Genomic DNA, 12,682 nt, shown 5'->3' with positions numbered 1-12,682 from the left:
AGTTCATCATGAGTAGATTTTCCTCTTGTCTAGGCTGCCAAAAATGTTCTGTTCGCTGTACAGAAAACAGATGAATGAACAGTGAGCATGGTTTCAATTGATTAATTTTTGTAGCTTAAGATAATGGATTATAAGTCTTGAGTATATCACAAATGAGAAGTATCTGCGTAAGAGTTGCAATACTAATTTTCATCTCTCTGTAAAACTGAAACTTGAGTTGAGGCTAATATTTCTAAAATCCAGATTAGGATAGTACTTGTCTAATGAGCTATTGTACATAGTTTTTGACATAGTACATAGTAATGACTTTACACATTTTTGAGCTCTCCCCCAATGACCTGGTTCTAGGAATCCATCTCCTGTCCTTCATTTCCTCAAGCTCATATAATTTGCTGGCAAGGATTTGTGCTTTTTCCTACCCTAGAACTTCCTAGCTTGTATTGTCCTTCCTCTAAATTAAGGAATGTTAGTGAGGGTGTGATATACAAGAAACAAATTCTGGTCTTCTGTATGCAACAGTTGTACTGATGAGCTCCTTCTGTGTTATAAGAACCTATTTATATTATGGTTTCAGCTACCATTTAAGGTCTCTCTTCTGGCTTGTGTATGGCTATGTAGTAGCTGATTTTACTGGCTGTTTTTAGAAGCACAGTAGGTGATTTTGTAAAATTATACCACAAAGCACCCTCTAGACAAGGTCTAGTTTTCTGAATGCTGACCATTTTAAGCTAATATGTTACTATGTTGGCAGGGAACGTTAATATAGATGTCAACTGCTTCCTTCATTGTTCAATATTTACAAATGAAATTGTTATGCACAGTTCTTGTGTCAGCAAACCACCTGTTGCTTCAAAGCTGATCCATATTTCTAATTTCAGCCAGTAATTTACACTTGAGTCTAAATGGAAGAAGACTTGTTAAGCCCTCTAATCATAGTAAGATGGAAAACGCCTTCCCCCCAAAGCTGTATACTGTTTCATGTTGAGTTAGTTTGTTTTCAAAATGCCAGGTATAGGCTTTGCATTAGTTCCTTTTGGACAAGCTGACCTGAGGTAAAACCCACTGTGACTGAAAACTCCGGTTGAGTTGGGCAGGCAGACTTTCGGATACGTAGTATGTATTGTTTCATCCTGCTGGTATCGTATGAGATCTTGATCATGATAAAGTTGCAAGATATTTATTAAGCAGTGTTAACTGGGAGGAAGTTGTATGAAGTTTGCTATCTGCTGGTAAAACGCCTATTTTCAGACTACACAATAGACTTTGAACTGAAAGACATTAGGAAAAATGTGTGGGTTTTCATAGTTAGACACAAATTATTCTCCCCTCCTCCCCCCGCCGCCCCCGCGCCAGCACTGAAGTAGACTTCACAGAATGTCACTTTAAAAAGAAAATCAAAGTGTATGTTGGGGAATAGAAGGTACTTTACAGGTAGGTGGGTGGTAATTCTTGCTATTAAATTTGGATTAGAACTTTCACATGTGAACATCTAATGCTCAGTCATGATGTCTGAGACATCCAAACAAGGGGTAGTGCTTCAGAGGCACTGGGCACCTGCTACTGTCATTGGTTTCAATGGGAGCTTAAGGTGCTCAGCACCTAATGGAAAATATTGGCTATGAGCTTTCTGAAAATAGCTTATTTAGTGTGTCAGGAAGGAACTAGATAGACTTTTTCTCAATAGATCAGGGAAAGAAGTGGATGGGAAGCTTCCCTGTACAGAAGATGAATCCTCTACCTCCTTTTAAAGTCACTGGTTCAAGATGAAAGGGTTATTTTAATTCCATCCTCAAATTGTTCTGGGCCTCAGTGTGCTGTTGAGATTTCTGAGGCAAGGCTTCCTGTAGTAAGACACTATTTCCTGAGGATGAGTTTTCATGGGACCTAGAGTGCAGATATTTTGCATTGCTCATTGTACAGCTATCATAGAACAAGGTCAGTCACTACTAATCTGTGAACCTAGAAAAAAAGCTCCATTTTTAATTGATAGGCAAAATTGTTAATGCATTTGATCTGTTCTTGGATAGTTAAGACCAGAACATAGTAGAGGTAACTAATGTTTTGTCTAATGGTTTAATGATAAAAAGTTATTGTAATATGAACAAAGTACTAGATTTATATAATTTATCATTTATCTCTGGGTCTGCTTGCCAGAGACTAGTTTTTCCCCTCTTTCTAATACAATCCCCCCCAGTCTGGGAATTAATTTTAGGACATCAATTTAAGAGTCAGGAAATAAATTGCTTGCTTTTCTTTATTAGGTTGGTCTCAAGTTATTGAAGGCTTCATTTAAAATAGAGCCTTATATAGGGCCATATAAAGATAACCAGAAGTTTAACAGTCACCTGCCTTATAACAAAAAATGCAAAACCAATGTACTGTGAAGTACCACAAGGAAGACTGTTCAGACTGGTTTAGTTGTTCCCAATAAAAATAGTTGTTGTGGGTATAAAGAGTGACACTGCTTTGTCTGTTTGTTAAGAAGTAGTGATAAGATTTTTATTCTTTTAGGTTTTTATATTGTATAGTCTGTCAACAAAAGATTGGCTTTTGAGGCATGCTGCTTTGTGCATTCAGGCAGCTTCACTGTTCAGTGTGTCTCTTAGCCAAACTGAAAATTCAGTCTAGACAAATCAGTTTCTTGTGAAATAACCAGGTAATATATGGAGGAGGGAAGAAAGCAAGTAGCTAAGTAAATTTTGAAGCAATGTCCATCCCCCGTTCTCCTCGAAGCAACTTAATGGGGAAGATGTGACTATATGTGGCTTTGTCACTTGGTTACGTACCCTTTCAATCATTACTTAAGTGAAGTGCTCAGGACTGTATAGGACATAGATGGTGTACAGGTGCCGACTTGCTCAGAACCATGCATGCTCAACCCCTGCTCCGTGTCTGGCCCCACCCCCACTCTTCCCCCAAACCCCCACTCCCACCCAGCCTCTTCCTGCCCCCTCCCCCTGCCTCTTCCTACCCACTCTTTTTTTTTCGTGGGTGTTCCAACTGCGGAGCACCCATGGAGGTGGCGCCTATGCCTAGATCCTGTACAGACAATCCTTGCCTCAGTATGTTTTTGTGCTTCCCCACGCTGTTTTTGTTAACTAGTGCTGGTCAGAAAACATTGATGGAAACACCATGTTGATGGAAAAATAGAAACCGAAGTATTTCACAAACACATGAAAACATGTTGTCAATTTTCAGACCAGGTCTGGTGCCAGACTTGTGGGTCAGAAGTCCTGACTGACAAGTGTAATTGTGAGTGTAAAATTTGAGGGAGATCAAATCTACGTATGAACGAAAGCAGGAATAACATTTGTCATCAGCACGGGCGCTGTTACGTTGTAAGCTGCTAATGAAAAATTGCCTCAAGAAACATGGAATCTGTTTCAGAGAGAAGCTGCTGAGTTTAGAAGCCTAGCTTTTCCATACTGTAGTGATCATGTTGTCCCCTGGGGTATGTATGTGTATGTTAAAGAATACGTCAGATGGAGGTGATGCGCACACACACAGCTTTTCTCACCAAAATCTACTGATGTTTGATCAGGGTCTAAAATAGATTACATAAAGGGGGGATGAATGACTATTATTTTGAGTTTAACTTTACATACCTAATGTTTGTACAGTACTCTTAAAATCCTTGGATGAAGAGTACTGAAATCCTTCAAATCAGGTAGTATTGCATCCATTTTTCAGAGAGTGGTATGAGGCGCGGATGTTGTGACTTCTTCAGGGTCACCATGCAGCAAGTTTTGGACAGCTAGCAAGGGATCTCAGGTAGTGAATCTTCTAGCCAGCCATCTTTGATGTTTAGTGCTGCTCTTTGTGTCTGATGTAGAGGCCGACAGGTATAAACCAGTCTTCTCTCTATTAGTATATAAACAATTCCACTGTCTGCCTTTGACAACTCCATGGAGAGGTTGGTCAAATGCAGGAAAGGGTATTTGACTAGGATTTAAAAATGGCACCTCTTGCCTTAGAATACTCATGAAATGATGGATCATAGCTATAGACTCTGTTTAATCTGGAAAGAATGGTGATTTTGCATAGACACATTGATAGGTAGCAGTCTTCTAAAATACGACTTGAATGAAATACTGCCCACAAAGTGGCTGTTAGTGTGATAGGTTAATCAGTTCAAGAGCTGCAACCTCTGGACTTGGGAAATAATTATTTTCATTATAAAGACACGACTGGGCTTTGAGCAGTGTGTCCAGATGATCTTTTTACTAGTATAAACATGGTTAGATTCTTTTTGTTAAATGATGTAACCTGAGTGGGTTCAGGAAGTGAGGATGTCTTTTCTTTCTGTACTCTTGAAAGGATCAAATGACCGTCCTTATCTGCATGTTCCTAATGCTCAGAGCTTTTTTGGAAAAAAATTATATTTAGCAAGGTAGGAGGAGAGTGATGCTGTAATCTCTGCTTAAAATTTCAAATTACTCCAGCTTCTGGGGAAGATGGGAAAGAAGCGTCATCTTCAAGGTAATGATTACTGAGCTAAGCAGATAGGGAAAAAAATTCATTACAAGTGAATTCATAGTTTCAGAAATGGTTTCACAAGAGATTACACTTTTTATGATTTTTTTTTAAAGCAACTTCCTACCTGCTTGTTCTCAGCTGGGAGGTAGAGTTAAAAATCTGAGTAACTTTATAATGTTGGGAGCAAAGTTCTACTTCTGATAATTTTTGGTTTATAATTAAATGAGATCTTTTGTCATCTATTGGTCAGCCCTTGGCTCCTACGGATTTAATTTCCGTAGTTAGTTTAAAAACTTTTGTGGATTAAATGTTAAAGTACATTTTGATTTTTCTATGTTAACTGTAATGTGACTTATAAATAGGGCCCTAATAATGCAAGGGGATTGTTCCATGTCTCCTCTTCTTCCCTGACTGACACACACACTTTTTTAAATAACAGATTTTGGAAAAGTTAGTTCCCACTTGTACCTACAAACAAAATGCAAGGCTGCGCCCGTGACGTGCTTGTACAAATACGTCTATTTCGAAGTCATACAATACCTTCTGAAGGAAAGTTGGGATATAAACAATAACACAAAACATATATACCAACAGATTTACCTACGTAGTAATGTATATGACAGGTTAGGGGAAGCAGATTAATTTTATTGCTCTTAAGCAAACATAATTTGAGACTGTTGCTGCTGTTCTTTAAATCTGATACTTTTCTGCTTCTCTAACCCGTGAATGCATGACCCCAGAGGAAGGACAAAGGCAATCTGTGAAAAGTAAGGCTGGCTGGAGAGGTACTGCGTGAAACCCAGCCTTCAGAATTCCTCTCGAATGACATGCAGGCACCTCAGATTGCTGGGCGTCAGAGTTAAAACCCCTCTTGGTAAACAAGCTTGCAAAAGACTCAGTTTTTCTGAAACACCATGAGGTTGAGCAATAAGTTCGGAGGAGGGGACTTAGAGGGGGAGGAGCTGACTGTGGAAAAGGAATAAAATGTGGGTGTTTTTTCACCCTGATTCCCCCAAAGCCACCCCCTTTAAAAACAAAACCCACCATACACTCTGTCTCTCCTGTTTCTGCAGCTAAGTTCCTGAGCAGCCATTTATGAATGAGGCACCAGAAAGGGGAGGAGGGGATTTCGGTTACAATAACAGTCTGGTACTAGGTTTCATTCACTGGTTGTAATCTGAGTATAATTGACGCTTTATTTTAAATCACATTCTTTTATTTTTCAAAATCAAACTGCATTCTGTGCTCTCTTCTGAGTGCGACTGCTGCGGCCTCACTTTGCTGCCACCCTCCAAGTTAAAATATGTGCAGTGAGGGAGAGAGGAGACCTGACAGAACTCCTGGTTTTAAACCCCCCCCTTCCCCCGCCAACTTCTTCCCCCCAATTCCCCAGTTATGAAGCTGAGCTAAAATTATGGACTTCACAACACTCCTCCCCTCCATGCCACCTATAGCACTGTCAACAGTAGTGTTCTCTGTGCCTTAAATTTTCATTGCAGCAGGAGCCTCTGGCATGGTTCTTGTTAAAGTAAGCCTCCTCCTTCTAGTTTGAGGAATGGGGTGGGTGGAGGGAGGGAGGGAGGACTGTGGCTATTGCAAAGTCCCCATCCTTCTCCTTTCCAGCTACTTTAGGTAGCCCATTATTTGTGGCACTTCAGACCCCTTTGTTGTTGTAACTGAATTGAAGCCCTGTGACAATGGCACCCTCGCTTCCTATTCACAGCAAAATGAAGAGACAAGCCATTGTCCTGAGCATAATTGAGCCTCTATCAAAACAAACACACAAAGAGATGGACAGCCCAGTTAAAGCTGCTTGTTTGAGCTCTAACAGTGATGACTGCATAGGACTAGAAACCTAATTACTAACAATAAGCTCTTTAAACCCAGTGCAGCATCCCCTTTTTAGATAAGGACATGCAGGATAACTGATTTATTTAAAAAAATTAACACGTTTTATGTCTGCATGTTTGAAGACTCCTCAGCCTCACGTTTTCAAAGCAGGAAATGTCTGGATGTAAGAGTACATGTTACAATCCTTGTGGTCTGCTGCTGTCTCTGGGGAAGGGGAGTAAATTTCTTTCTCTGATCCAGTAAAAGGTACCATCCATTTTATCTGCTGTCTTTCCTATCTCTTGGTGTGTCTCAGTGTAGAGCATCATTTTGCATCTGTACTCTATAAACAGTGTGTATGCATACTTGGAAGAGCTGACATGAAATGGGGAATATAGTGCAAAAAAAGCATATTTAGGAAAGTGTTCCCAGTGTAGACGTGAGTGCTATTAACCTTTTCCACCTTCTGTCACTTACTTGTTTGGCCCTGAGAGATGAAGAAGAGACCCCTAAACTTATCAGCTAATGATTCCTGGGTTTTTCAAATTGTATTTAAAACAAAAAATTTAATTTCACTATTTTAAACAACCTAGAGATCAGTGGTGGGGTTTCTTTGACTAAGATTGTTTAAAATAAGGCTAAATGAAGGATGTCCACCTGGTTGCTTGGCCGGGGTTGGAATTGTGGTCATGTGGGAAATGGGGTGTTTGCATATCCGGTTTATTGTCAGGTAGACCAAGAAATGACATTACTCTGAATGGATAGTACAGCATTATTACCACCTTGTAGTCCATGGGATCTAAAAATGGGAAAGACCTATTAGGAGTGGACACTAGTAAGTCTCCAACTAGCAGATGCTTAGAGTAGAATGAAAACTACTGAACATGGCTTGAAGCAAACCCTGGCAGCTTATATGAGTGCGTGAGGCACTAGGTATGTGAGTAGAGAACTGGGAAGGATTTTCCACACAGATTTGGTGATTCATGTATGTTTTGAGAGTTTGATTCAATGAAAGTGAGTTGACTTGGGTAATGGGCATCTTGTACATAAAATGTTTCAGAATAAAATGCCATTTTATCAAGTTTAGAAACATTTATTTTACTCCATGGATATTTGCTGTCTGGAACTAAATTCCAGACTTAGTGGTCAGTGGAGTCAGATCGTGAGTAACTCCCAGATGTTTATGGCAATCTACTTTGAACAGGGAAAAAGAAATTGCATGAGAGTTTGGCTGGGAAGGTGAAGTCTTCATTTTCCACTGCTGAAAATGGCAGTTTTCTAAGCTTTAGGAAAATCCTGGCCAAATTATTTTTGTATCCTTTTCTGGCATTTCTTCAGATGTGTGTAAAGTGATTCTGTAGCTGTTTCAAGAGAATTGGTGTTCTCAATTAGATCAGTGGTTCTCAACCTGCGACCTAATCAGCACGCAGCTGCAGCCCGTGTCACATCCTCAGGGACATACAGGTAGTAGATATATTGTGTTGATACGGCCCATATAACACATAGAGAGCTGCATATGTTGCCCACACTCGTAAATAGGTTGAGAACCACTGTGTTAGATGCACTGGATTTTGCCTGTGGACATTACGGTCTTGTTTTGTTACCTTCTTCAGAGCTCTGGAATTATTTTTCCAACTCTCAAATGCAATTAATGAATAAACTAATCACATGTACAAAGGTTAAAAACCAAATAACCTCTAACAATATAAAACTAAGGGGTCTAGTTCTCTAGCATAGATCCATATTCTCCCTGCAATATCAGAGTTAAGGGCTTCTTTGTGAATCATCCACTAATTTAGACATACAGTAGAACCTCAGAGTTACAAACACCAGAGCTACGAACTGACCAGTCAACCACACACCTCGTTTGGAACCAGAAGTACGCAATCAGGCAGCAGCAGAGACACCCCCCTCTCACCCCCCCCACCCCTCCCCAAAAAAGCAAGTACAGTACGATGTTAAACATAAACTATTAAAAAAAAAAAAAAGGAACACAGCATTTTTCTTCTGCACAGTAAAGTTTCAAAGCTATATTAAGTCAATGTTCAGTTTTAAACTTTTGAAAGAACAACCATAACATTTTGTTCAGAGTTAGGAACATCTAAGAGTTACGAACAACTTCCATTCTCGAGGTGTTCGTAACAGAGGTTCTATTGTAACTCCTAGTCGATATGGTAAAGCCTGGTTCTCAAACTTTTGTACTGGTGACCCCTTTCACATAGCAAGCCTTTGAGCGTGACCCCCCCCCCCCTAAATTAAAAACACATTTTTATATATTTAACACCATTATAAATTCTGGAGGCAAAACAGGGTTTGGGGTGGAGGCTGACAGCTTGCGACCCCCCATGTAATAACCTCGCGATCCCCAGAGTGGTCCCAACCCCCAGTTTGAGAACCCCTGCCTTATGGTGAACTAATTGAGATGGTTTTGGAGAGATTTGTGGGCTATGAAAGGCTGGTTAATAGGGACTGGAATGAGACATCAGGTTGCTAAAAAATACTTTGCAGGTTGCATTGATGTTTTCAATGTCCAGATAAACTAGTCGGTCAACAGAAACCAGTTTTTCATGCGACAGCTTATGCATTTGGAGGATATATACCCAGCTGTGATGGCCATAACTAGTATTTTGAAATAGGAGCTGGCAGTAAACCAGTCCTCTGCTTTTGAGCATCAGAACAGGACAAACCTTTGAGTTTCCAGCATAGTTTGAGAAATGTAGTTGGGAGTCATAGATAGTCTTACTTGCCACCATATAAATGTAGAATGGAGGGCCGTATGTGACCCGAAGTGGGGTGTGTGTGAGCATGGGCTCCTACAGGTGTTGCGCTAAATGTTTTAGTGTATTTCCCAGTTTTCTGGGTGGAGTTTAAGATACCGGCTGTGACCGATCAATCTCTGAGTGGCTTGGATCCTGCCTACTTTAGAGACCATCTTCTCTCCTTGTGTGATTCTCTCCTTGTATAATCATTGGAGTCCCTTGAGTTAACAAGCCCACTGGTTTAAATATTATGGGTTTGCTGTCTCAGCAAGTTTAGTGGACCAGGTGTCCTTGATTCTGGAGCTATTGGTCCGGTTTTGGGATGTAACATAAGAATGGCCATATTGGGTCAGACCAAAGGTCCATCTAGCCCAGTATCCTGTTCTCTGACAGTGGCCAATGCCAGGTGCCTCAGAGGAAAGGAACAGAACAGGTAATTATCAAGTGATCCATCCCCTGTCACCCTGTGTTTGGAGATACTGTTTGGGGAATAGATGGCTTGTGAGTTGTCTTTGGCATTGTGCCTAGTTGTAAACTTGTGCTTCATAATTATTTTTTGTACATGTGCAAAGATAGGCTAATGGGCAGCCTTATAAATCTAAATGAAATAAGTAAATCTACAAAAAAACCCTCTCCTTGCACTCTATTAGGTAGCTCTCATTATGGAGATTAAATAAGTTGACTCTAAACTCTACATGAATCAAAGCCACACACACTTAACCAACCAGTACGTTTGGAGGTTTAGCTCCAGGCACTCCACAGTGGTTGCCCTCGAACGCTGAGCTCTCTACTAATAAAACTTCTCCCTCCACCTCTGGGGATTGTTGAGCATCAGGCATTAGTACTTGGGGAGGGGAGGGGATGTTTCCATGGTGTTGCTGTTTCAAGCATGGTCTTCAGTGGCTTTACAAGTTATTTAATGAAACTGAACTGAAGGGAAGGGAAATTCCCTCTTAGTTTCCTCTGTTGTTCAAAAACAAAACCCCAGACCCCAAACAGTAGTGAACCCCTGACCTTTGCTCATGATACTATGTTTAGGACAGAAATACTATTTGGCGTTGTGGTTATTCCGCCTTCCCCACTCCCCCCAAATAAATATTTGTGGTGTATCTGAAAACACTCTATTGTGAACATTAAAAGGAAAAACACGACCCTTTTTAATCTTTGGATCAGCATGAGCTAGGCCCATGTTAAAATAAACCTTTGCAGTTGTTTGGCACCTTTCATCTGAGTAGCTCTCATAGAATATTACAAAAATTAATTAAACTTAACAACATCTCTGTATAGTAAATCGGCCTAACTGATTATCCTCATTTTACAGATGGGAAAACAGACACAGAGAGGCTAAGGCCAGCCTTTTAAAACCTGCATATACAACTTGTGCAAGCACACGTTAAGTGTGCAAAGCACTGTCTTTGTACAGGTTAGAGTTGTTTGTGCGCAAAGGCATGCAAATCCTTGGCTTGCACACACGCCAGGTTTTCTGTATGCTGTGTGTTTGTGGGACAGTGCACGTGCACATTTGTGTGTTCAGTTTTCTAAAAACATGGGCTTAAGGGACTTGACCAAGGTCAGTGTGTTAGTGGAAGAGTTGGATATAAAACTTAAGATCTCTTGAATCTTGGCTCTGTGCATTCAACTCGAGATTTCATTCCTGTCATAATGTATAGGACAACTTTGCAATGCTTCAAGGTTTAGTTGTTTTTGTGCTTTGACCATAAAGAACACTGATCTGAATCTGTTTTCTTTTACTTACAAACGTTTGAGTTTTGATATAGGAGTTGCCCTCACTTGTTTGTGTCAGTGCAGGACTTCTGTAACTACAGCTGAGCAGTCTGGGAACGATAAATAAAAGGAGACTGCATGATGGTATATTTTCTTGATCTAGTTTTTAGTTGGTACTGAGCTACTGCAGGAAGTTTTTAATTGGCATTGACTGGAACACAGTGGAAAAAAGTGGTCTCCTGCTGGTTCTCTCCCCCCCCCCCCTTCTTTTTCTCTGCATGCTGGAATCTGGCTAGGAGGTAATTAAAAATGTACTGTTATCAATAACGGGCTGCAGTAATACAGCTGTGGCTTATGCTAGCACTGCATGCATAGGTGCAGCTGGTCAAAACGGAAAAATATTGAGATATAAATAGCAGTGTGTTCAGTGGATTGTTTTATTTGAGAAATTGATCCATCAGAGCAATCTGGACGATACTTTCACCAGGTAGCCTAGATTACTTTTTGAAATGGCCATGAACAAGATGTTCACAATGGGAGGAAATTAGAGGTGCTGGTCCGGTCAATTTAAGCAGAGAACATGAGAACTTTGTCAGAGGGATAAACAGGTCATATTACCATTGGTGTTTTTGGACATTTTCCTGCCCATATGTTTGACACTGGGGAGAAGAATGTGTGAATGAGAAAGGAGAGTATTTAAATACATTAAAACCTTGGCCACTTTCTGGAGATCTCCTCGCTTGCAATTGGAAACAATCTGTTTTGATTAATTTGAGTTTCCCTCCCTGTCTCCCATTAGTTTGTCCAAGTTATCCTAGTCCTTTGCTGATGACATCACAACTTGCTGCCATTTGACTTCACTGCAGGATTAAATGGGGAAGGGTGGGAGGAGACGGGCGACCCTTGTCTAAATAGCGGAGCTTTGGCAGTTTTCATACGGGCTAGTAAAAATGAAGGCAAAGGGGAAAAACATGATGTTTGTGGTTCAGACCGAATCAGACACATCAAAATATTGCATTAGTCTTCCCTAGGCACGGAAATATTTCATAGTATTACATCAATGGTTCTCAAACTTTTGTATTGGTGACCTCTTTCACACAGCAAGCCTCTGAGTGTGCCTCCCCCCCATATAAATTAAAAACACTTTAAAAATATTTAACACTATTATAAATGCTGGCAGTGAAGCCGGGTTTGGGGTGGAGGCTGACAGCTTGTAACCTTGTGACCCCCTGAGGGGTCACAACCCCCAGTTTGAGAACCTCTGTATTACATGATCCTGCTCTCTTACTGAGATGGCAGAGGAGGGCTGTCTTTCTCTCTGTGTATTCCTGAATCTCACCTCAAGAATTCTCTGGTCTCCCAATATGTTAGTAACATTCTGCATTTTTAACTGTTTGTTTGGTTGCCTGGTCCATAAGGGTAGAGGAGTGTTTTTTGGGAGCGAGCACATTTTAGAGGTCAAAACTGGGAGTCAGGAAAAAGGTATAATCCTCACTCTGCTAATATGTCACTGTGCTACCTTAATCTCCCTCTGCTCCGGTTCCCACCGTATAAAATGGGAGGTGTGGCTGAGGTGAAGGGACTTCCCAGGCTCACAGGTGTGCTAGGAAGGGAAATGTTTGTGAAGAGCTTGGGATTATAGGTATTCCTCATGTTGTGTACTTACATCCTTGCTAGTGTGTAGCCTTCAAGGAGTCCTCCTGTAAAAATCATAAAATGGGAATAGATTTTTTGCTGAAACAAGTAGCATCAATTGTGTATCTCCCCTGTCCTTCATGTTTGTGTGTCTGTGTTTTTTCTGGCAGCGCTGCCAATTCAAAGCTCAACTGCAGAAGGATTTTAGCTGCCCAACGCCAAGACTCAGATTTCTTCTATTTGTTCTGCAACTGTGG

At 40.7% G+C, this 12,682-nt stretch overlaps 1 protein-coding gene across 5 annotated transcripts in view; it reads left to right on the top strand.

The window, feature by feature from the left end:
- IGF1R (insulin like growth factor 1 receptor) overlaps positions 1-12,682 on the top strand; it is a 309,308-nt gene that overhangs the window by 124,789 nt on the left and 171,837 nt on the right. The window lies entirely within an intron of this gene.

This window comes from Lepidochelys kempii, chromosome 10, assembly GCF_965140285.1.
Source record: "Lepidochelys kempii isolate rLepKem1 chromosome 10, rLepKem1.hap1, whole genome shotgun sequence".
In the NCBI taxonomy this organism is placed as follows: Eukaryota; Metazoa; Chordata; order Testudines; family Cheloniidae; genus Lepidochelys; species Lepidochelys kempii.
This window is presented reverse-complemented; position numbering and strand designations above follow the sequence as displayed.